Consider the following 25775-nt stretch of genomic DNA (forward strand, 5'->3'; position numbering starts at 1 on the left):
AATAAAAAATAGAGGGATCCCTGGGTGGCACAGCGGTTTGGTGCCTGCCTTTGGCCCAGGGCACGATCCTGGAGACCCAGGATCGAATCCCATGTCGGGCTCCCGGTGCATGGAGCCTGCTTCTCTCTCTGCCTGTGTCTCAGCCTCTCTCCTCTCTCTGCATGACCATCATAAATAAATAAAAATTATAAAAAAAAAATGTTTAAAATAAAAAATAGAGACATTAAATAGATCAGGAGTTATTTGAGGTGGGGGCAATTGTTTTACAGAGGTGACCGCTAATGGGTACGGACGGGCTTCTTTTGAGATTACTAAAATGCCCTAAAATTGACCATGCTGACAGTTGTACATATCTATGACTATACTAAAACCCACTGAATCATACATTTTAAGTGGGGAATTGTGAAGTATATCTCAAATTGTGAATATGTAAATTATATTTCAATAAAGCTGACATTTTCTTAATTCAGACAGAACAACTGTGCAAATTATGTCTACAAAACAGAATACCAGTGTTAACGACAGTTAAGCCTTGAACAGCATGGGGGTTAAGGGGTGCTGAACCCGTGTAGTCGAAAATTTGTGTATAACTCTTGACTCTCCCCAAACTTAACTGATAGCCTACTGTTGACCAGAAGCCTTAGTATAAACAGTTAACACATAACATATTTTGTATGTTATATATATTATGTACCGTATTCTTACAATAAAGTAAACTAGAGAAAAGAATATGTTATTAAGAAAATCATAAGGAAAAGAAAATACCTTTACAGTATTGTATAGTATTTATTGAAAAAAATCTGCGTGTAAGTGGACACATGCCATTCAAACCAGTGCTTGTCAGGGATCAAATGTATATTTAAAAAGTAGTATCAGTGAACAAAGTTGGGAGAGGAAATTTCCTTATCTTTTATAGCATGTTAGCCTTGTCCTTTATGTCCTTCAGTGATCTGACCCTTAGCTCTGTTAACCTTATTTCCCATGAGACTATTCCTTATTTGCTTCCCTCCACATTAACTTCTTTGTTGTTCCTGGAATTCACTAAAGCTTCTACATTTCTAATACCTTCCATGTGGAACATTTTTCCCCTAGATACTTACATGGCCTGTTTTCTCCATAGCTTTAGATTTCTCTTCAAACAATGTCTCTTCAAAGAGACTTCTTTGCCTTCCATACCTACCTGTCATGTGTTCTTCCCTTACTGTACGTCAATATTGTGTGGTGGAAGTACAACCTCAGAATGGCTTTGCCATTCATTAGCTGTATTGTGACTTTGGGCAAGCACCTCAACCCCTCTGTGTCACAGTTTCCTAAATTCTACCCATGGAACTAATAATACAATATATATGGATATTAAAAAGTAAATTTAAAAATTTGAAAAAAGAAAAACAAAACAGACTTGGCAGGATTCTTACCACACCTGGATTGATGCACTCCACTCCATTGATGTGGAGTGGAGCCCGGTACCTGATCCTTACCTGCTGTTCTGTAAATGCTAGTAGCTAGTAATTACAGCTCGAGTTGTAGTTTACTCGGATTTTACCTGTAAATCTTAATAAAGCTATTAGTATGATTGGAGTTATGAATAATACAGACTTAAAAGGAGAAGCTACTTGAAGGGAGAAAACTGTTTTGAAAGATGGTGTGTTGTGGTGTATTAGGTGGTTAAAGGAGTCTTCAGCGGTTGAAGGAGGAATACCAGGGGGCTGTCGTAGGAAACAAGGTTGGAATGTTAAATTAGACCGGAGGGCACTGAAAAGTACATCACAGTGCGTGTAGCCGCTACGGGAAGCCTTTGAGGGTTTTTGAGTGAGCGAAGACATGGACCAAGCAGAGATAACCGCTGGGAAGACCTGAGATGGCAAAGCCCACAGGAAGCAGACCTCAAAGAGAAGTAGATGGAAAGATAATAGGAATTTAGTAACAAATTGAAACACAAATAAATTTCTCTGCTCATGAAAATACACATGGGGCACATACTAGGTTATTAATGCATATCTGAAAGCATTTAATTTTCATGTGTATATACAAAAAACCGCAGTGGATTTCCCTTCCTAGCATTGTTGTGTCCCTATCTAAAACTGTGTGCCTTTGTGGTGGCCTTGAGGTAATTTAAGACCAATGCCATGTGTGTTCTGTTACTTATTGAGCAGGCGTAAGATTTCACCTTCAGTTTGTAAGCAGAAGTGGATGCTGGGGCAGAGCTCAGCATGTCTCATTACTTTTGCTTTCCTGGAATCTGGTCGTCCTGACCTCCTGGGCAATTGCACTTGCCCACCACTTCAGTCCCTGCCACGGTTCTCCATCCTAGTCCCACTTTCCGGGTGTATCCAAGAGACACCTGGGCGTGTCACCTTTATTGGCAAAGACACAGACTATCCACCCTGACATCCAAGGCTTCTTGATCGGATCCCAACCAACTTTCCAAGCTCCTCATGTCCCATTCCACGCTGTGATGTCTGTATTCTGGATTTGCCAAGTGACAGGCTGTGTCCTGATCATGCCTCCTCTCCCATAGCTACATGAAGTTGGCTTGCTTCTCACTCTTTTAATGCTGGTGGAGCTGTATACATAAGAGATTGGAAAATGAAAGCCCTGATAGTACCTTCTCCAGCTCTCTCTTTCCTTTCTCTGTTCCTCTTCAACTCCTTTCATTTATTAATTTTTGACTACTTAATCTTTTACACTCTAAGGTTTACATAGAAATCCAGCAAATAAAACTGTATTGTCTAATTCTGCTTAAATTTCTAATTATTTTTGCTTTATATACTTGGAAACTATTACGTTGCTTTGTGATCCAAAAGTTTTAGTGTTTTTATATATTCTTTTATATCTTTTTCGCATTTATATATTTGTATATGATATATATATAAATATAAAGTATGTTATCTAACTAGATAAAATATATTTTTCCTGATTAATGCTGTTTTCTGGAATTACACTTTATTTGATGTTAGTTTTACCACTTTTATTTTAGCCTTTGTCCTTTTGTTTTCAATCTTTCTGCTTTATATTTTGGGTATGTATCTTGAAAATAGCATCTCAGTAACTTATTTAATAGTCAAAGAACTTTTTAGTCTAAAATAGAAGAATTCAAGGCATTCAGACATCATTTTGATTCTTGATCTATTTGTCCTAATTCCTGCTCTTGTATTTTTAGTTTTTAAAAACTTGTAATGCTTTTTATTTTTTCCTGTTTCTGATTCTCATATTTATCTAATTTTCTTGATGCTATATTCCACCTCCAGTGATTTTGGAGTTCTACATTCCAGCTATTTTGTTGGTGGTTTATTATAAGAATATTTGAAACTATGAATTCCAAGAATTTAATGGTATCTACATCTCACCACATCCTTGCCAAGGATAAAAGGAAATCTTCTGCATGGTTTTTGCTTATCTACTCTTTCCTACTTGAATCCTTGTTTGTAGAAATAATGTATATCTTAAATATTAGTTTAGATTTTTTACATTATGTCTTTTCTATTCTAATCTTTCTAAATAATTGCAGGTAAACTCCACAGCTGCATTAATTATTAAGACATGGTTTGGGCTAATCGTAGTCTTTATTATCTTTATTATTTGACACACATTGCTTGACTTATCTATTCGGATTTTTTTTTAGGTACTTTCTCAAGTAATACTTTGCCTCAGGAATGCATTGGTAGTATACTTTCCAAATCTTCACATTTTCAAAAATCCTTTCCTTTTATCTTCACATTCAGTATCATATCTTGTTTCAAGTCTGGAGTCATAATCCTTTCAGATTTGTATAATTATTGCTCTACTATGTTTGGCCTTTTGAATTGTCTTTTCCCTTTTCTCCCCTCTCCTCCTTCCTTTTTACACTCTTTCCTCTTCTTTCTTCTCCCTTCCCCACTCCTCTCTGGCCTTCCCTTCTTTTCTATTTTCTTTTTTTCCCATTCCTTCCTTATTTCTTACCAGAGAGCTCAGAGTGATTCTTCTCATTATCTTTAGAAATTCCACCAAGAGTTTGGGTTATGAGATCTGTCAGTATTCTGGCCCAGCACTTAGGGGGCCCTTTATCCTCTGGGAGATTTTCCATTTGGTGAATTACTTCTTCCCTTTCACCCATTCAATTTCATAGCAGTGGAATCTCCTGGATACAACAGTTAGATTTCTTATTTGTTCTCTCATCATTCTTCCTTCTACATTCTGGAAGATTATTGAGTTGGTGTTCTAAATCAAGAATTTGGTTTTCTTGAGTAGTTTATTTGGTTACCTGAAGTCTCTAGTAAGTATCTCACCAAAGCAGTAGTGTTTTTAATCTCCCAGAGCTATTTCTTAGTCCTTAGTTGTTCTCTATTTTTTTGTGGCAGACTTATCCTTCTGAGATGGCATTTCTTCAGATCTCCCTGAGGATACTGATTAAGGGCTTTTTCCTCTGCCTATTTCACTTGCTCTCTCTCTTTACTGTTTTTGGATACTGATCCTATCCCTGTGATTTTTCATTGCTTACTCATTTTGATGAAGGGAGGTGTGAACTGATCATTGTCAGTGGTTGGCAAGCGCCCCTCAGCAGTTGTGGGCTCTTCGAGGGGCCTCTTCCCACCAAATGGTCATTGGGATTGAGCTCCAGGGGGTTCACAGGCCAAAAGGTGGTTCCTTTCCAGGTGTGTTGCCTGGGAACGAACAAGAAGGTCACAGCCCCTGTTAGGAGGACATCACAGGGTGTTGAATGGGACATTTTCTGTTTCGGCACAAGTGGTAATTTGTGTACAGAGATCCTTGAGCCATGAAGTCCTTATATATTTAAGAGGACCATCAACAAATGGGACCTTATTCCTTTGTCAGGTCTTAAGCTGCATCAGAACCAGCTTTTCTGTCGGCCACAACTTTCTTTGTCAACCCCATAGCCTCCTCTCCATCTATCAAAACAGATTGAGTAGGAAGAGGGGAAGAATCATTAGGCATGAATCCTCAGCCTACTGGAGAATCCTGCTGCTGATTCCTCCTCAGACCAAGCTAAGAGTGGGTGGGCATCAAAAGAATTGCTTGTGGAAATCGGTGATGCTCTAAGAAAATTACTCGCATCTCATTCCGTGGTTGGAACTCTGGTTAGGTAGTATGGTAGAAGCTGTAAGTTATCCCCCAGTTTCTTTTCTCCCCTTCTTAGTAATAGAATTCTGAATTTTTATGCTGAGTACATGTCCTATAATAATGACATTTCTACCTCCCGTTGTATCTAGGTATACACATGTGACTGCGCTCTGAGAAATTGCTTTTAGGGAGAAATGACATGTAATAGGGCTATAATCGTGTGTGTGTGTGTGTGTGTGTGTGTGTGTGTATGGGTTATAAGGGGAAGAGAGAGAGTCCTTGTGATGGGATGGTGGATGTGATGACAGGAATTCTTTTTTTTTTTTTTTTTTTTATTAGAGTTCGATTTGATGACAAGAATTCTTGTAGCCATTTTGGTCTCAGGCTTGGAAGCCGTATGTGGATAGTGGAGCAATATAAAGAAATGGCATCCTTAATAATTGTGGAGATATTATACTAGTCTTTTCTAACAAATAGTGGATTTATGTTAGTAAAAGAGAATTAAACCTTTATCTTGTACAAGCTTCTCTTTTTTGGCTTTTTTATCACTTTCATATGAGTCCAGTCCTAATGAGGGCATTCTACTTGAGTAGAGAAGAAGAGAACTGAAGAGAAATGGTAGAGCAGAAAGAAAAGATAACACTAGAGTAGCCACCCTCTTGCTGGTCTGGAAACCAACCAACCTCTTGCTGGTCTGGAAACCCCAGTAAGGGGAGACTAGAGGATGTGCTGGTAGAGGCAGCTATTAGGGGTGGAGAGCATATCAGAAAATGCTGTCCCAAAGCCAGAAGTATTCCTCAGGGAACTGTATAGTCCTTCCTGCTCCAGGAATTCACTCCAGCAAATTATGCCTGAATTAGCTAGCATATGTGCACCCACCACCTAATGACCTAGCTGGTTGTTAGGCAAAGAAGCAGAGATCACTAAAAAATAGGAAACTAACCCCAAGCAGTTAAGCAGGACTGGGAAAAGGTGTCTCTGCACCAGGTACTGTTCCCCTCTCCGGTCAGAGGTACTGTATTGGAAAGGATCAGAGCAGAGCATGGCCTAGCTAGGTCAAGTGCCCCGAGCACAGGACTGGCCTGCACTGGAGGAACAGTTAGGAAATCAGAAGGATAACATCTGAGAGTAAACCAGCAAGCACTGCTCTGCCCACATGCAGTTGAGAGTTTTGCTTAGGGAAAGGAATACTTGTACAGTTGGGGGCAGTGGTGGGAGAACAATTGTAAATACTTCATTTTGTATTTCCCCCAGGGCTGAATCTACAGTAAACCAGTTATGTGGGTACCTGTAGAGATATTAGTGGGGGTGGGAGTTGATTGATTCGTCTTCTTCAACACAAGACAACATTGGAACACTTGGCAAGCCACTACTTAAGGGTTCTGATGTTCTCTTAGTCTGTTTGTTCCTTCCTTCTATTCCCTTTCCTCTCCTGTGTTGCCAGCATCTATGGTGATGATGGAGGTCATTGGCTGCCTGTCTAGAGCTGTAGCTAGTGAGGAGTCTGCCAGAGGCATGTGGAGGTGGCTGCAAGAGGGGATTTCTGCATTCTGTCGACATCACTGTCTTTGACTGGGAGCTGCCTGTGTCACAGTCCCTCTTTCCCTCCCTGCTTCCTGCAACCTGCCATTATATAGTGAGTTGGCCTCTCAGGAGAAACCTAGGGTCCTCACGGTGGTGGCCACTCAGTTTCTGTGGCCAAATTTTTCCTGGCTGTGTTGTAAGTCAGATTGTTGCTTTTACGGGCATAGAGGTTTCTCTAGGTTTGTGGGCTTACTTATAAGGCTCTTGGCGCTTTCTGTCATGGTACTTGTAACTCAACATGGATTATTTTTGCCCAATCGATCATACATTCTTTATGGTGTTCAAAAATTCTTTAATTTTCTTTTATTGATTGTGCCCTTCTTTGTGTTCTAGGACTGTTGTTGATATTTTTCTTAGTCTTAGTTGCTCTGGTGATTTCAATATGATTTTTTTTTTTTTTAAAAGAAGGGATTTCTGGGCTTTTGAGCACTCTGTTTCCTCTCGGTGCCTTTTCCCCCAGTTTGTCCAGTGAAGACCTATAATCTCTCATGGCTCAACTAAAATGTCCTCCTTGAAGGCTCAGACTCATCAGGGTGTATTTACTTGCTCTCTCCCTCTTCTATGCTATTAACACTTGTCATCATTCTGAGGTGCATTAAATAGGTTTTAATATATTTTTATTTGTATATATGTGTCCCTCCTACATTGTAGGTTCCTTAATGACAGAGTTTGTGCTTCATTCCTCTTTCTATTCCCAAACTGTACACAGTGCCTGGCCCTAGCAATATGTCATACATATTTGTTGAAGAGTTATTTATGATTTGGCTTCTTGATGCTTTGTGAAAATTGTAAGCCACAAGTTATGGAATATAGCATGTTCTTTCCCTCCTGGGAACGAAACACTAAAAATTTTAGAACTGATGTAAATATATCCTAAGAGTTCAGTCTTCCGCTTTCACATACTAACTTTATGTCATGATTGTATCTATATTTGCTTTGGTTGAGGTGTGATAGTTGGAAAGGTGTATGTGTGTAGGGAGAATAAATCAAATGTTTTTTAGTGTACAAATGCCAAGCAAATAGACAGTATGGATTTATATGTTTTGGGAGCCAAAGAATATAAGTACAAATTGAATGAATGAGAAATTTATTTAGATACTAACTATAGGGGATTCCTGGGTGGCTCAGTGGTTGGGGGTCTGCCTTCCAGCTCAGAAAGTGATCCTGGAGACCCGAGATCGAGTCCCACGTCAGGCTCCCTGCATGGAGCCTGCTTCTTCCTCTGCCTGTGTCTCTGCCTCTCTCTCTGTGTCTCATGAATAAATAAATAAAATCTTTAAAAAAATAGATACTAACTATATAGTGTATACTTGTGAAGCCAGTTATTGTATTTTTTTTTTTTTTTGTATAAGCTTCCCCTTATGTCATCATAGCAGTTGCTACAATGGAATATGCTAAAGGTTAACATCTCCATTTCCTTCAAATATCAAAAAAGGAAAAAAGAAAGAGAAAGAAAAGAAAAAGAGAAAGAAAAATAAAAGGAAAAAGAGATAAAGAAAGAGAAAGATTTAAGCCAGGAACTAAGTATTACCATGACATGTATCAGGTCAGTGTAGAAGGTATGGTGTGGGTGATCAGAGGTGGGCAGAGCTTCATGGAGCAGTGATTCTCGTTACCACAGCACTGTTGGCACTGAGAGAACACAGGAAATGGGCAGCTAGAGCTAGCTTTTTAAAAAAGAATCCACTTAAATTCCAGACATGACTAACGATAAGTCTTTGTCTGTATTTAAAAAAAAAAAATCTTTTGAATTTATACAAACCTCTTTTCCCTTTTTGCTCTTTTCCTTTAAGTGAAGGAACCATTAAAGATTGAGGTCTGGAGAATAAATTCAAAGAAATTTTCTAATGTTAGCTTTAACTTAAAACTGTGTAAACATTTATTAAATAGAGTTTTCTGATAACATTGGAGAATTAAGAATAAATAAATAATGAAATACAATTCAAAAGGGATACATACAGAAAATCTCTATCAATATATTTTCATTTCTTTCTTGATAATAGTCCTTTACTTTGTGGTAAGATTTTCTTTTTTATTTCATTATCTGCCTACAACAGGAGTTTATTAAACATCTATGATTTGCCAGGTTGTGCAGAGGTGCTGGGACAGAGGTGGTCTCTGCTCTCAGGTCTGTGTGGTAGGGTCATATGTTAAATTGATAATATCAAAAGTGACAAAAGAAGAAATATCTAATTCCATTCCTGGGACTTAAGAATGACCAAAAAAGGGATGAGATGCTCAGTAATTCATTATATAAGTGAGAGTAGCATTTTTTGCAAAGAAACAAACAAAAAAACTGAGAAGAAAGTCCTAGAAATGAGAATATCTGCAACCTGTTTGGAAAGTACAGAGTAGTTTGGCGTACTGAATGTACAGTGCATACATAGTGCATGGGTCCGGGCAGGGGTAGACAAGAGGTCACGGTGGTAACAAGTGGAAACATCCAGGTGAAGGGCTCTAAGTGTCCCGGGAGAGAACCTGGACTTAATTTTTCAGGAAAAGCAGTTGGATGATCTGCTTATATCTGTGTTGATAGATTGTTTTCCTTTTAGTAGTTCTTCTTCTTCTTTTTTTTTTTTTCATGAACTATTTCAAATAAAGATCTATTGAAAAATCTCTGTACTTTTTGTGGACAGTATGCAGGATCTTTTGGGTGGGATAGAAGCTGGAGACTGGATGCTCTAAAGAAGCCTGTTATAGTCTCCTATAGATTAAATGACTCAGCAGACAATTATTGAGCACCTTCTCTGTGCCAGGTGCTGTTTCGGGTGTTTGGGATGCATCAGGGCACAATGTAAGCCCTAGTGAGGTGGACGTTAATGTAATACTAAATAAGCAGACAGGCAAACAGATTATATGTTATTTTGGAAGGTGATCAATAAATACAATTGACCAAGAGAATCAGAAGTTCTAGGGACAGAGGTGAATGGAACATGGGTGGTTGGGACCTCATTTAGAAGGTAACATTTGAATAAAAATTTGAATAAAGTAGAAGGGTTCGGCCATGCAGATTTCTAGAGGAAGAGTATTTTAGGTAACAAGCAATTCGCAAGACAAGGCCCCTAAGTCAGCAATTTCCATGACAGGCTCAAGAAGTAGCATGGAGGTGAGCATAGGTCAATGGTTGTGCGCTTGGCCTGGGAAATTAGCAATAGGAACTGAAGGAGATGCCCTTGTAGGCTTCAGAAAGGGAAAGCAGTGTCAATGACGCTCTTCAAGGGAAATGGAGATCTCACCCCTCTCTCCACTTCAGATACCAGTTGCTCAGCTTGTTTCCTGTGTTTCCAACTGAACATCTACAGAGTAGGGGTCCCAGTGACCCCCTCCTTGGACTATATAAATGGTGTTCACAAGTCCAGTATCTGTACTTCTGACCAACTGGCTATAAATCAGAGGTTCCTATGACTGAGGTTCCTTCTCAGATTTGATTAAGGGTAAGGAAAGGGTAGGACTTTAAGAGAATTGGTAGGGAACCTAAAAGGGAGCTAATTAATAGTCTATGAATTGACTACAAATCACATAGAATGATTGTTTACGTTGATATCCATACATTTACAGCGCGACTGCTCTATTCACTTACGCTTTTCTTTGGCAGCGAAGCAGTTAGAATAGAAAGGAAAAAAAGAGAATAGAATAGAAAAAAAGAAAAAAATGAGGAGAAATTGGGAGTTGTCAACGGTGTGTGTGTTCCAATATTAGTAAGAATATAGATTAATTAGTTGACCAATGGGGAACCAGTTAGATTTCCTCACAGTTAGTTAGGTTGCCTCACAGGGTAGGTAATATTAATATCCCCTCTTTGACAGATGAAGAAACTGCGTTCACAAAAAGTTTTAGCAACATGTATGAAATGGAACTACTGCTAAAGAGTAGAGCTGGAACTTCAAATCAGGCAATCGAGCCCTCAGGGTGCATCCTGCATCTACAACCTGCTGCCCCTCATCGTCTCCAGACACAGAGGGCGCCCAGGCCTGGGCAGGGATAAAAGAGGGCAACTGACCAGAAAGGTGTATCATGAGCGACAGAGAGAGAAGTGATGTGAAGGAACTATTCCAGTCAGATCTGGGGTGTCCTGAGATGCCTAAAGGCTCTGTCTGGTGGCTGGAGTCCTGCCTGGCACACCTCGGCTCACACAACCTCTACAGCAGCTTTAAATAGTTGCCTACTACAAGGTAAACATGATTTTTAGATACAGTTTTTATACATCCCAATTAAATTTAAGAGGGGAAGATACCTCTTAAAATCAAGAATATATGTCAGGAAAGCACTTTTCTTTTTATTGATTTTGCCAAGATAGTGAAAAAACAGACACTCATTCCTTCAGGTTTCCAGAGAGGATGAGTAAGGCCTGTTTATCTGTGTACTCCTTGCCCCCCATGGACTAGTACTGGAGGAACCCCTTTGACCTCTTGTCTGGGAGGCATGGGCCCAACAGTTAACAGGTAAGGTTCGACAAGTGGGATGGAGTCAAATGATGGAAAACCTTGAAATTCACAGTGAATAACTTAAAATTTACCTTGAAATCTATCTATATGAAAGTTCTGGTAGCTTCTAGACAAAAACAGTGACTTAGCAACAATTTGTGGGTCAGGTCCATTTTTAATTGGGTAGGGAAAAAACTGAGCACCAAGAGAAAACTTAGGAGACATTTGTGTAAATTAGTCCTGAGGTAATGAATTTTAGGATGGCAGAAGTTTCCCTCCTGACACCTTGAATTGTGTACTTTCCTCTCTAGTTAACTATCACGTAGTATTGTGCAAGATAAGATACGTATGAAAAAAACCATTTCTTTTCATTCTTATTGTTCTTATATAAAAGAATCTCAAATATCTCTCTAAGTTGTTAAGCTCTGATATAGATTCATAGGACAGAAAAATGCTGTTAGCCCTGTTTTACAGCAGAAAAAAAAATGACATCGAGGTGTTAAGTCTCTGGGAGAAATGGCTCCATTGTACTCGGTTCTAACTCCAGTGTGGAGTCACTTTGTTCAGCCAATCCTTTTATTATATTAATTGTATTTACATTCATTTATTCTTCCATTAGCATACAGTTTTGTAAGCAGCCCCACTTGTAACCCTAACAATTTATGGAGGATTGCTGTTGTCAGAGGAGGGAGAGCGGTGAGCAGTGCTCGTGTGACCACAAAGGCCCACTTCCTCCACTTGGTAGGAAACACTGCCAAGATGAATTCCAAACACCCTTTTCCCTGCTGCTCGAGGGCCACAGATGTATAGATTCCAACCATCGGGTCTCTACTGAACAGGTGAAACTCAAGTTCATATTTCTGACCCGAGTAGCTTAAAGCTAAACCCCGTTGAACCTGCCCGATGCTCCTTCATTCATAGGCATGTGTACCATGCGCAGGACTTTGCATTCAAGCTCTTTTTATCTTGTTAGAATTCATATATTCTTCCTAAAGGGTAACATATTTTTTAAATATTCAGAACCTTAAAACTTGTTAAGAACAGTTAATTTATATATAACAGGAAAAGAAAGAATAGTGCCAAAAGAGAAAATTTGTGAATAATAATAATTAAAAAAATCACAGATAACTATTTGAATGGTAGGTTGATTGGTCTCTTTGGCATTTCCTACCACTTTGGGTTTAAGACTAAACCACTTAATGAAGAGAGAATAAACGTATACCCAACGTGTATGGTTATGTAAGTTGTATCTGGCCCGAATTTGTCTTAAAAAATAGTAAACAACTTTAACTGATCACATTAGGTTTTTAAAGTTTCTAATTTTGCCTATTCAAGCAGCATCAGTTTTGAAGGGTTAGCCTCAAATGCACGGAAATATTGGGAGTGGCATTTTGTATCTAACTTCTGAAACAGAAGCTTGCTTTGTTTCCCGGAGTACAACACCTCCATTTCTGGTTTGGTAATCAGGCTAGCATGAACTTTGGGCACCTTTGGTATATATATCCCTTCCCAGCATGCCATGGATCCTTCCATTTATTCTTTGTTATTTCCTTTTGTTCTTTAAAACTTAACCATTCCTCTGTGACTTTCTTTTGAGGTACTTTGTCCATTGTGAGTAGTCTTCTTTTTTTCTCATTCACTAAACACTTGCTGCGGCTGTAACCACATGCCACACCCCAGAGGCTCGGAGCCTGTAACAGATCTGAGCATTTGGCCTGTTGTGTCTGTGAGGACAGGTTGGGGCAGCGGGCCAGGTTTTTGACCCGTGGGCAGAGGAACGCAGGGGCTATTACTAGTTTTGTCTGTGTTTTATCATGGTTCAGCACAGAGCATGAAGCACACTTGGTTTAGAAGTCACTTACGTCACTTACTTATATTTATAGTCATAGCTTTGGCATACTAAGCATGGTTAAATTATATTATTTCTGGTGTGTTTTAAATGGTAGGGGGCATTTTAGAAATACAAAGAATTAAAAGATACTTATATTGCTAATCTTTGGTTTTCCAGAAAAGCAACTCACTTCCTCACAAAGGAACTGCTGAAATAAGTGTTTCTAATTGTTGGAGAGCTTGAGGAGGGGACTAGGACTATTTTGTGAATCTCTCTTGTGATTCACATATTCTGAGAGAAACAGGGGAGGAAAGCCTAAGAGAAGAGCAGCCTTTATTCATCACACATAACATGATCACCGTTGTTCTTGCTTTGTGAAAGCGGGTGCCCCTGGACCCTTGTCTACCCAGTCTTCCCTCCCCAGTCTGTTGTGGCAGGAGCCATGGGGAGAAGTGAGTCATCATCCAGTGCCCAAAATGCTCTAGGCACTCAGAATATTTTTTCAGAGACTAGACAAGGTCTCTTGGACTCTTTCAAGTTTTCAGAGTCAATTTTCTTTCTCTTTAATTTAAACTTAAATTGTCACCCTGGGTGAAAATACTCAGGTATGAAAGCAGAGCCTTTTTCCTTGGGAGTCTTTGGGTTCCCTTGTTACCCCAGTGGAAGCCCTTGGTCTCTCCCTTTTTTTCCCTAACCTTGACCCCTCCCTTACCAGCCTGGCTATTCTAGTGTAAGGCCCTGCTGTTCCCCAGGGATCTGCACATGTAACTTTCTTCTCCCTCACAGCTTCTTTACCTTTTCTCCGACCCCTCCTTGCACCAACAGTGTGTCCATTTCTTAGCTCTAGGATTCTAATTATTGCACTTTATCCACATCTTTTCTTGCCCTTTTCTGACTATACTTGCTTGGGTTCCTAAAGTGTATCGCATTTAACCCCTAGATTGTAACCTGTAGGATTTTGCTGGGATCCCATTCCCCCTTGACCTTCCAATTCTGTCATGTGGAATAAACTCTCAATGACTTTCTCCAGCCCTACTCTCAGGGATATTATTATCAGAAAATTCTGAAGCCTAATGTAGGAAGACCACCCTTTCCATCTTCATTGCCCACTACCCCAGCATCGCTCTCCATTAGTCAGGACTTGTCCGTACAAGGGCAGCTTGCCTGAGTCTGCTGGACCGTTTCCAGAAGCTTTGTGCTTCTCCTCATATGTATTAATTATCTTTTCCTTTCCATGCCATTTATCTACATCCATCCCTCCTTCAAAGCTAGATCTATTTTATTATTATTATTTTTTTTTAGAGATTTTATTTATTTATGTGGCAAAGAAAGAGAACATGAGCAGCAGGGAGCGACAGGCAAGGCTCCCGCTGAGCAGGGAGCCCAATGTGGGGCTCAGTCCTAGGACCCTGAGATCATGACCTAAGCCGAAGGCAGACACTTCACCAACTGAGCCATCCAGGCGTCCCTAATTTTTTTTTTAATATTTAAAAATCTTGTGTGTGTATGTTGATGGTGTATGTTGGTGTGTGTGTGATTGTGTGTGGTGGTTGGTGGTTTGGTTGTTTCCCTTATATTATTATTTTTTCCCTAGTGTTAATGCCACCTCTACTACTTACTGACTGTGACCTAGGCAAGCTCGTTAATTGCTCTAAGCTTCATTTTTTCCAGATGTAAAAGAGATATAATAGTAGTCCCTGACTCATAGGCTTGTCATGATGCTTAAATGACAGAGTGCTGGTAAGGCACTTGGCCCAGTGCCCGGCGCATGGCAGGCTTCAAACACTTACTATTACTGTGACGTCTGCTACGACTGCAGCTTCTTCTGTGGCGAACACATTTCTTTTGTTATGTTTACCCCTTTTGCTCAGTGAAGCCTCACCTTATTTAAAAGTATAACCCAACATTCCCTATCTCCACTCCCTGCTTTGCTTTTCCCCTATACGTCCTATCACCTTCGAACTTACTATAGATTTTACTTCTCCATGTTGTCTATTTTCTTTGCCTCTCTAGAAATGAAGATCTACAATGACAGGTATTTTTGCTTGTTCTGTTCACTACTGTATTCTTGGTACTTAGAACAGTGCCAGAGCCTCATGAGTTGCTCTACAAATATCTACTGAATGAACAGGAATACTTAAAAACAATCAAATGATAGTTTTATAAACAGTATGACTCACCGTATCTGAAGCAAAAAAATGAAGTAAAATAAAATGAGAGAAACTTCCATGTCAAAGAGACACTGTAACTTTAGATAGATTTTAAATTTTGAGTATATTTTAAATGTATGTCTATAAATAGAAAAGAACAAAAAATAGTTTTAAAGCTGTTTTAAAAATTCCTTTCCCACATTTAGGCTCATTCTCCTTTTTCCCTTGACACAAATAAGGAAAAATGAATGGGCTATCTTTTTACATCTTCATGCTAATGTTCTCTGGTGATTTCTCCAGTCCCTGGTCTGCCCCTTAACTTCTGAGTAGCAGTTAAGCCACTAGCACAGCTGGATCTGGCTTGTGTAAGCGAGCTCACAGAGCATTGCCGTATCACTCACCGTGGAGGGTACAGCGTTGTTTCAGACGGCAAAGCTGTTTCTGGCTGTGCTGTTGGTCTGCTTTTCCATCGTGGGGCCTAAACAATCTCCTTTGCAAAAGTGTGGCATATTGCTGCCCTCTTACTCTCAAACACTGTGTAGTTTAAAGTTAAAAAAGTTTTGAATAGTGGGTTTGAGATTATCTTTTTTTTTTTTTAAAGACTTAATTTATTTATTCATGAGAGACGCAGAGAGAGAAAGGCAGAGACACAGGCAGAGGGAGAAGCAGGCTCCATGTAGGAGCCTGACGTGGGACTCGATCCTGAGTCTCTAGGATCATACCCTGAGCCACCTGGGCTGCCCGGTTTGAGATTATCTTGAAAGGTCAGTTGCTTTTACCAAATATCTCTGACAGCACCCCAGATCCTTAAATTAGTAGCACCGAGTGCAGAGATAAGTAAAACTAATGTCAAGATCCAAGTTTTGGGGTGGGGGTTTAGAGTCATCGTGATTCTTGTGGTTTCAGATCACTCCTTCACCCCTCATTACATTTATGTAAAATCTACTTTCCAATAGAAGTTTGAAAGTAAACTATAAATAAAACTTTGTGGTTATGTAGCACCTCATAAGGTGAGGAACTTCAGACACCTTTCTTTGCTATTTAATTCTTATTATATTTTCTGTCTGTAAGGTAGTGAAAGACTAGGTTTCATAGGGAAAACTAACAGGAATAACTGAAGTTTTTCACAAACGAAAGTTCTGAATCATCGATGGTTGTAAGTTGAGGAGTGTCAATGCAGTGCCAGTGTCTGGCATAGGTGGAGGCACCCCTGTTCCAAAATGTATTTGTACTTCCCTGCATAGTTAATCTTGAAAGTAACCATAATAATTTCAGGTAGGTAAAGTAGGTAACAGTATCTCATTTTACTTTAGAGAAGTCCCAGCAAAGGTCCTTTTCTGGGATAATTTTTCAGAACACAAAGAATGTCATTTACAAATTACCTGTGATTTAAGACCTTGTCTTACTGTAATAAATCTGAAAGGAAAGTGATGTTCTTTTGACTAAAAGAAATGCTAAAACTTGAAATAATTGGTACTCTCTAGCTTAGGTTGTCCAATTTTCTAATCATCATAAATATGCCGCTGTCCCCAGCTAAGCTTTATGTATCATGAAGTCATGGAGGAACAGAGTAGTCCTACTTATAGCACAGAAAAACACCATTTCCCAAATACTACCTGTGCCATTTGCAAAATCTGACTTGCCCATGTTCCTCCAAGGTAGATTTCAACACTGATAAACTTCTGTTACCTTTCAGTTCTTAAAGAGTCTTGGTAATCTAATTCTTCCTGTCTCATTACTGATCATCCTTCCTTTCTCTCTCTCTTTTGATGAAACTTGTATGTTTTCTGGCTACATTCCGACATGATGCTGGATATTGAGGTTTGAAGAAAGGTAAGTATTCACAAAATGTACCCAATTTTTGGCATCTATTCTTGCTGTGATATGTCTAGATGTATTTCCCAAAGATTTGTTCCTTTCTGGGGCACCTGGGTGGCTTAGTTGGTTAAGGGTCCGAATCTTGATTTCAGCTCAGATCTTGACCTCAGGAGCTTGAGATCAACCCTCCTGTTGGGCTCCTCACTCAGCAGGGAGTCTGCTTGCTACTTTCCTCTTTCCTACTCCCTCTGTCCCTCCCTGTGCTTGCTCCCCCCCTTCTCTCTCTCTCTCTCTCTTTCTCTCTCTGTCTCAAGTAAACAAATAATCTTTAAAAAAAAAAAAAAGATTTGTTCCTTTCTTCATATTTTGGGATTTGCTGACTGTAGTTTTATTTCCAGAATTTGGAGTCTTTTTCAAATTGTTCTTGTTTAATTTTGCCTGTTTTTTTTTTTTTTTTTTTTTAAATATTTTATTTATTTATTCATAGAGACACAGAGAGAGAATGAGAGGCAGAGACACAGGCAGAGGGAGAAGCAGGCTCCATTCAGGGAGCCCGATGTGGGACTCGATCCAGGGTCTCCAGGATCATGCCCTGGGCTGGAGGCGGCACTAAACCGCTGCGCCACCGGGGCTGCCCAATTTTGCCTGTTTTAAAAAATTATTTCTTGTTTTTAGTTGATGTTCTTTCTTTCATTATCTCTTTAAGATATATTTTAAAGTCAATGTTAAAAAGAAATATTAAAGAGATATATTTAAAAGTCATTTTCAGAATGTGATACTGTTTTCATTTCCTCTGGAGTAAATTCTTCCTTTAAGTGTAGATCTTAGTGGTTCTTCTTTTAACATCAATATGCTGGCCCATGTTAAATAAGGAGCCTCTCCTCTCTTTCTGCCCTTATCTGCTATCGTTAATGGTTTTATGGTTGCCACCTCCCAGCCTCTTGAATATTCTAGCACAGAGCCACTTCTATCCTGGTGGCTTAGAGTTTTCCATTCAGCTCTGATATTGGAGATCTAGTAGGCCTATTCAGGGACAAACTTGGCTGGCATCTTGCAGGAGATCCTCTCACATCAAGCTTTGCGTTCAACCATGTGCCTCTCTTTTTAGACACTGCTATATGTTAAAACAAACTAAAGATTCATAGTTTCGGGCTGTTAGGAGGAGATTTTTTTTCATTTTTTCTCATGGGCTGGAGATTGTGCCCCAGTCCTTCATTTGAAGCGGCGTGCCTGGCTTAAGATTCCCTTCTCAGTGTGGGGAGAGAATGAAATGGGTGAGTGGAATAAGAGTACACTTACCATGATGAGTACTGGGCAAGGTATGGAATTGTGAATCATGACATTGTGCACCTGAAATGAATATAACACTATGTTAATTATGTTGGAATTTAAAAAAAGAAAAATTGTTCTTCCACAAAAAGAAAGAAAGAAAGAAAGAGAGAGAGAGAGAGAGAAAGAAAGAAAGAAAGAAAGAAAGAAAGAAAGAAAGAAAGAAAGAAAGAAAGAAAGAAAGAAAAAGAAAAGAGTCCCTCCTCATTAGGTATTTTCAGCCTTATTCATCAGTTACCTGCAAGAGCTAAAATTCTACCTCCACTTAATTCTGGCTCTGACTTCCGACAGGTTTATGGCTTTAGCCTCAGTTACTGCTTACTTTGTGTTTCAGTAACTTCTGTTTCGAGTTAGGAATACACAGCTATGTATCTTTAATTATTTTCTCTTAAGTTTCATCATTGCTGTGAATACTTGAAGTGGATAGATAGGGGGTTGTGGCCTTAAAATATGGCCATGTATTTTGCCATGTTGACTTGAATTATTTAAGATAGAGCACTTGTACCTCATCTGAAAGCTATGGAGAGTCATTATACTTTTAGAAGAATTTGATCTGATAAGATTTTACATTTTAGAAAGATAATTCTGGTAGCATGGAGGGTGGATTTTCAAAAGACCAGAAAGGAGATTAGGATGCCTGTTTGGAGAATGTTGCCTACCTGGTAAAGGGTACCGAGGGGTTAAGTGGGTTAGAGGATATTAGGGTGACCAGGAGCAACTTCAGTATATTGGGCAGGATAAGCCAGTGGTGCCTAGATGGCATTGACCTTCAGATTGAGCCTGGTCTCCTGATTGTATTACTCCTTGGCTATTTGGAATAGAAGTTTGAACATTTGTTTCTCTGGCTTCTTCTTATCTTCATATTAGTCAGATTAATGTTTACTGAATATGTGTTGGTATCCTGAATTACATGAAAGAGAAAGGGCTAGAAAAGACTTTATTTAGGGGAAGGAAACTGTGCTTAAAGAGAGTGATTTGGTCTTGACAAAATAAGGACTAGAGCCCTAGCATTTTAATTAATTGTCTTCAGTGACTTCCTGTGTCATTTTCTTCTAGTTTCTGTTGTACCAATCACCCATACACAAGGGAATTACTGTTGTCAAAAATTAGTATTTTTCTACTTCTGAGAACTCACAAGTTCTAATTCTTTGTGGGTTTTTTTGTTTTGTTTTGTTTTCATCGTTTCTGTTTTCACTAAACTACAACTTGAATAATGATTATTTTCTCCTTTTATTTTGTAGCCCATTTCCTTTTGTCCTCGTTTCCTCTTTTTACCTGAAGTGTTGTAGGTACAGTCCTTATTCTCTTCCATCATTCTGTCTGTCCTGCCCCAGCGTCCCTGCTGTTCTCGGATCAGTTCACAGAGCTCAGGGAAGTGATGTCCTATCACACTGTAGCCAGTATCATCATGATAGTATTCAAAAGCAAGTAAGACATAGATCCTGTTCAGTGTGACTTTTGTTTTCCTGCAAAATCTAAATTTTGTATGCCCCAGCAATTTCAATATGGAAAAAACCTGAAATCACAGCACTTATTTTTTTTTCTTATTTTGAAAGTATGTGGCTAATACATTCTTGTATGCCTTTTTTGTTATAGAAAGATACTACTTTAAAAATAATGTTTAATACCGCTAAACACATATTAAGCGCATTAACACTTATGTTTTCCTCCCGGAGAATACTTGAATACATCTTACTGAATTGCCTTAATCTTATGCTTGCATCAGGTTTGTTCCATAATTTTGTTGTGGAAATGATTCATCATTAGAACTAACACATGAATTTAGAAGAAGGCATCTATAGAGGAAGAAGCAATTTTGAAATCAGTCTTTTCTGAGGATCTCTGCCATAGTTGATGATCTAGAAATAGTCTGCTCTTATTTGTTCATTCCCTCAAGAAACTCACTGAAGGCCAATTTTGTGCTAGGCACCAAGCTAGGCACACATCACCGTTACTAACTTTGTTCTAAAATTTGTGGCTTCTTTTATACATAATATGCTTCTCAATAGAATGAGTTGCTCCAAATGAAGATTAAGCAAATTGTTCCTCAAATATCACTCAGTTGAAGACAGACTTCTATTTTGTTAATTTAGCGCTTAATCAGACTTAAGTGAAGGGTGTGCCTCATTCAAGCCTTCTGGACTCCTAATGAGCTGGTTTATGGTCTTTCTATTCATATCCTTTATTATTCTACAAAGCCTTAGTCATTGTACCCACTTCCTGTCTGAGAGTTCACAAACCAAAGAAGTCTAACTTTCTTTAACCCTCTCTTCATTTGGTAGCTGCTGTTTCCTTTAAACATTTTCCTAGTGCTCTAGATATTCTTTGAGTTTCAGAGGACTTTCTTAAAATACAATTACCAGGATTTCATGGCCTCCCAGGAGTGCAAGAAGCTTGATCTTCAACAAAGAACACTGCTTTCTGCTCTGTTGGTGCTGCTTATTTTAGTGAGACTCCACCCTTTTTATTGGCCATTTAGTATCAAACCAAAGCCTCATGTCTTCAGGAAATATTTAGAACCCTGAAGGACGTGGATCCAGTCATTCTGTTGCTCCTTCCTGTATTAAATGCATAATCTCCATGTGGTCCATTTTGAAGTGCCTTGCCATTTTTCAGCGCCTTTAAACAGCCGCATGAAATCTTGCAATTTACTATTCCTTGTGTGACTTTCCATTTTTCTGTAAAAACAACAGAAGCTTTGGAGATTTTTACGGTGTACCTCCTTTGCCAGATTGTTTCAAAACATTAAATTAGGACAATCCCTGAACTAGCCACTGAGAAGGATCTACTTTTTGTATTTTGCTCTTTCTGCCTGTATGTCTCTATTCTTTTTTTTAGTGTTCTATCTAGAAGCCCCTGATTGGGGGTGGGAGGTACTGGGATGGAGCAGCAAGCCCACTGTTGGTGCCTAAAAGACACCAGGATTTTCTCCCAGGGGCAGAATTATTGTGGTTTCTTTGTTATGGTATTTGCCTAGGCCTTTGACAACCTAGGTGAAGATTTTCCCCATACTCTTCCTTGCCTGTGTGCTTATTTATTGCCTTAAAGAATTTTGCAAAAGTAATGAGGCAGTATCTACGTTCACAAAGCCACTTTTATTTTCTGCTGTGACATATCTTTAGCTATTCACTGATTCTGCTCATACCATACATTTTGCCAGATATTTCACTATGAAAACAACATCCAACAGCCTGGTGATTTGAATTCCCCTCCAGTGTAAACCTCAAGTTACCTTTTTTATGCATTAAAGTCCTATAAGTAACCTATTGGCATCTTCATCATAGTGCATATAGTTTTATAAGATCACTCAGGGCTTCTTGAGCACCCATCAGTCTTAGTGATTGGCCAGCATTTTACTTTGTGAATTAGATCTAGAACCGCTCAGTATTTGGCATTGTTCCTTCCTACCTGCTTCAAACAGCAGAACCCACCCTGGGTCTCCCACAACAACCAAGAGCAGATTTTCTCAGCCTCCTCCTCCTGGGGCCCCTGCATTCCTTCTTTACCTGCATCTCCCAGCAGCCCTCTCTGTCTCCTGGTGCACCTCTTTTGATTTATCTTTGAACCTCACCTCTTTCTTTCTTGAGCATTATTTTTATTTTATTCTAGCTTTAACAAATGCATCTTTTCCCTTGTTTTCTCTGTTTTGCGTGTCAGTTTGCCACACAATTCTCGTTTAAGTCCCTAGTTCATTTTCACAGGAATTTCAGTAAAATATTTTTCTTTTTCTTTTTCTTTTTTTTTTTAAAGATTTTATTTATTCATGAGAGACTCAGAGAGAGGCAGAGAGACACAGGCAGAGGGAGAAGCAGGCTCCGTGCAGGGAGCCCGATGTGGGACTTGATCCAGGGTCTCCAGGTTTATGCCCTGAGTCAAAGGCAGATGCTCAACCGCTGAACCACCCAGGCATCCCAGTAAAATATTTTTCAACAAAACCTCTAGGTCTCTGTGAGGAATTACTTACTGAAACAAGCCTTTGGTTTATTTCTCCCATGGCTTGGATATTTTTCTGTTTTATTCTTTCTAAAACTGATGGATGGAGTATACGCTATTCATGAGAGAGAGAGAAGGGACAAGAGAAACGGAGGCAAGGAAGAACAGAAAACTGTGTCTTTACCCAAATAGCATGTTGCTTTGGTCTCTCTTGTATTGTGACTTACAAACATTGCATATGCCGGTTGCCAGTGGGGTTAAAGCCTCCTCACCTAGTTGTCCTAGAAGCTTCAGCTGTACTTCTTGTCTTAATGAACTCCTCCTGTGTCCTTGTTGACACCTCCATTATTGCCACCTATATCGGAAAAACTCTAGTTTCTCAGACTCGCTTAACCATTTTGGCAAATCCTCATTTTTTTTTTTTTTTTTGGTTCAGATGATCTATAAATTAAAGAATGATAAGCTGTTTAGGTATGAGGGTAAGTGCTTTGTTCCTACTTTAATGTTAGTAGTAGGGTTATTCTGAATGTAATTATAGTAGTCATAAAAAAGAAGTAATGCTTTATGACAAAGATGAGGACTACAAGCTGTTTGCTGTGCTTCAGTCCCCTTATACACAAGTCAAGTAACTATTCATTATTTTTTCTGTACAGAGAATACCCCAAGTTACTGTAATCTGAGTAGTAACTGACAGCAAGTATTAAATATACTAGTCAGCTCTGGATTATCCTCAACAAATATATTTAATCCCTTGGTTTAATATTTAAGACTCTTGGTTGAGTACCTCTGGTTTAAATAATACCTCTAATCACTCATGTGCCATCACTCTTTGTCAGGAGAGCTTGGGGAATGTGTGATCAAAATAATTCGGAAGATTAAAGTTATAAAAATTATAAAATAGGTATCAATGCTAATTTGATTACTCATTTTGATTTTCATGTAGAACTCCAGTGTTGCATTAGTGCCTTAGTGTAGTTACATAGTTTTGGTACTTAGTCATCAAGGTCAGAAATCTATTGAATATTTCAGACTGTAGAATAAAAGGACGTAACAGTAATGCATTAGGCTATATACATATCCAGAACCCAGAATGGTTGATTAGAGCTTAATAATGGACTAGATAGGGGTTCTGAGGGATTTAGGGGCTTTTTGTCTTAAAAAAAAAATCAGTTTATTTTGCCAAAAAATCCTAAACAGTTCATCTGTTTCTCCTACCTTTCAAACCCCCTCTAGCCCTCCTCATCTCCGTACCCCCACCCTGCCCTGTCCTCTTACAGCCACCAATCTGTTTTCTGTATCTGTGAGCCTGGTTTTTGTTGCTGCTGTTGTTATTTTAGATTCCACATCTAAGTGAGACCATACAGTATTTGTCTTACTCTATTATTTCACTTAGCATAATACCCTCTGGGTTCATCGGTGTTGTCACAAATGACAAGATTACATTCTTTTTTATGGCTGAATAATCCTCGGTGTGTGTGTGTGTGTGTGTGTATACCATAATTAATCTCTTCAGTCATTGATGTATACTTAGATTGTTTCCATATCTTGGCTATTGTAAGTAATGCTGCAATGACATGGGAGTGCAAATATGTTTTTGAATTTGTTTTTGTTTTCTTCAGATAAATACTCAGCATGTAATTGCTAGATCATATAGTAGTTCTATTTTTAACCTTCTGAGGAAACTCCATGCTGTTTTCCATAGTGGCTGCACCAGTGCACTCCTGTATTCCCACCAGCAAAGCACAAGGGTCCCCTTTTCTCCACATCCTCACCAATACTTGTTTTCTCATGACATTTTGATAATAGCTATTCTGATAGGTGTGAGGTGATATCTCATTGTGGTTTTGATTTTCATTTCCCTGATGATTAATGATGTTGAGCACTTTTTCATCTATCTGCTGGCCATCCTATGTCTTCTTGGGAAAAATGTCTATTCAAATCTTCTGTCCGTTTTTAAATCAGACTGATTGGGTTTGGGTTTTGTTGTTGCTGCGTTTTTTGTTTTTTGGTTTTGTTTTGCTGTTAAGTTGTATGAGTGCTTTATGTACTTTGGCCATTAGCCCCTTACCAGATACATGATTTACAAATATTTTCTCCCATTCAGTAGGATGCCTTTCCATTTTGTTGATGGTTGCCTTCTCTGTGCAGAAGCTTTTTAATTTAATGTGTCCCATTTGTTTATTTTTGCTCTTGTAGCCTTTGCCTTTGGTGTGAAATCCAAAAAATCATCACCAACACCAATGTCAAGGACCTGACCGCCTGTGTTTTCTTCTAGGAGTTTTATGGCTTCAGGTCTTGCATTAAAGTCTTTAATCCATTTTGAGTAAATTTCTGTGTTTGGTGGAAGACAGTGGTCCAGTTTAATTCTTTTGCCTGTGGCTGTCCAGTTTTCCCAATACCATTTATTGGAGAGACTGTCCTTTTGCCATTGGTTATTCTTGGATCCTTTGTCATAAATTAATCAACTATGTGTGTGTTAATTTATTTCAGCGGTCTCTGTTCTGTTCATCTGATCTATGCGTCTGTTTTTATGCTGATACCATACCATTTGGATTACTATAGCTTTATAATATAGCTTGGAATCAAGAGGTATGATGCCTTCAGCTTTGTTCTTTCTCAAGATTTTGCTTTGGTTATTAGGATATTTTCGTGGTTCCATACAAATTTCTCATTGTGGTTTTGATTTGCATTTCCCTGATGACTAAAGATGTTAAGCATCTTTTCAGATGCATATTGGCCATTGGTGTATCTTATTTGGAAAGATGTCTATTCAGATATTTTACCCATTTTTAAGATTGGTTGTCTTTTTATTGTTGAGTTATGAAAGTTCTTTATATATTTTCGATAAAAATCTCTTACTGGATACATGCCTTGCAATTTTCTCCCCTTATGAGAGTTGTCTTTTCACTTTTCCCCACCAGCATTATTGAGATATAACTGACATATAACATGGTGTAAATTTAAGGTATACAAACAATTTTCACTTTCTTAATGATGTCCTATGAAGCACAAAATTCATCTAATTTTTTGTTTGTTGCTTGTGTTTTGGTGTCATATCTTAGAATGCTTTGCTGATTCAAGAACATGAAGATTTACTCTCATGTTTTAGAGTTCTATTGTTTTATTTCTTATGTTTAGGTCTTCAATCCAGTTTTGGCTAACATTTATGTATATTGTGGGTCAGAGGTCTGAATTAGTTGTTTGCACATAGATGTCAAGTTATTTCAGCACCATTTGTTGAAAAGGCTATTCTTTTTCCACTGAATAGTCTTGGTATTGGTCCATTTTGTTCTCAAAAAAAGGTGTTGTGCCATGTTGAGGGGACAGTACACTGAGTGGGCCTCAGGAGATGGGGTTGTCAAGGCTCTGCTCTAGAGCAGACTACCGAACCACCCTTCCTGGCTGAAGTTTTCTCACAGTACGGTGCCACAACTATACACTTACAGGACAGTTTACAATTCAAAAGGGCTTTTGTTGGAAGTTTATAACAATTGTAGGAGAAACAGAAAGCAGTCCTGAGGTTTAGAGAAAAGGATTTGATAAAAGCAACACTAGAAGTCAGGAGCAACAAATCTAGGCCTCTGTTTCCAGAATGTTGCTCACCACAAAAGCAGGGGTTGGCCTTTCTGAGACTCAGACTCTGTGAGG

The 25775-nt window shown here is 38.9% G+C and overlaps 1 protein-coding gene and 1 long non-coding RNA gene across 3 annotated transcripts in view; one reads left to right on the forward strand and one right to left on the reverse strand.

Annotated features, from left to right (window-relative positions):
* Positions 1-25775, forward strand: part of GMDS (GDP-mannose 4,6-dehydratase) — a 575871-nt gene that overhangs the window by 226915 nt on the left and 323181 nt on the right. The gene's annotated exons all lie outside the window — the stretch shown is intronic.
* On the reverse strand, positions 2343-4569 carry LOC144306507 (uncharacterized). The gene is made up of 2 exons (XR_013373595.1): positions 3940-4569; positions 2343-2563 (listed from the first exon to the last, which is right to left on the reverse strand). It is a non-coding gene; the product is annotated as an uncharacterized LOC144306507 (long non-coding RNA).

Source organism: Canis aureus, chromosome 37 (assembly GCF_053574225.1).
Source record: "Canis aureus isolate CA01 chromosome 37, VMU_Caureus_v.1.0, whole genome shotgun sequence".
NCBI classification, from domain to species: domain Eukaryota; kingdom Metazoa; phylum Chordata; class Mammalia; order Carnivora; family Canidae; genus Canis; species Canis aureus.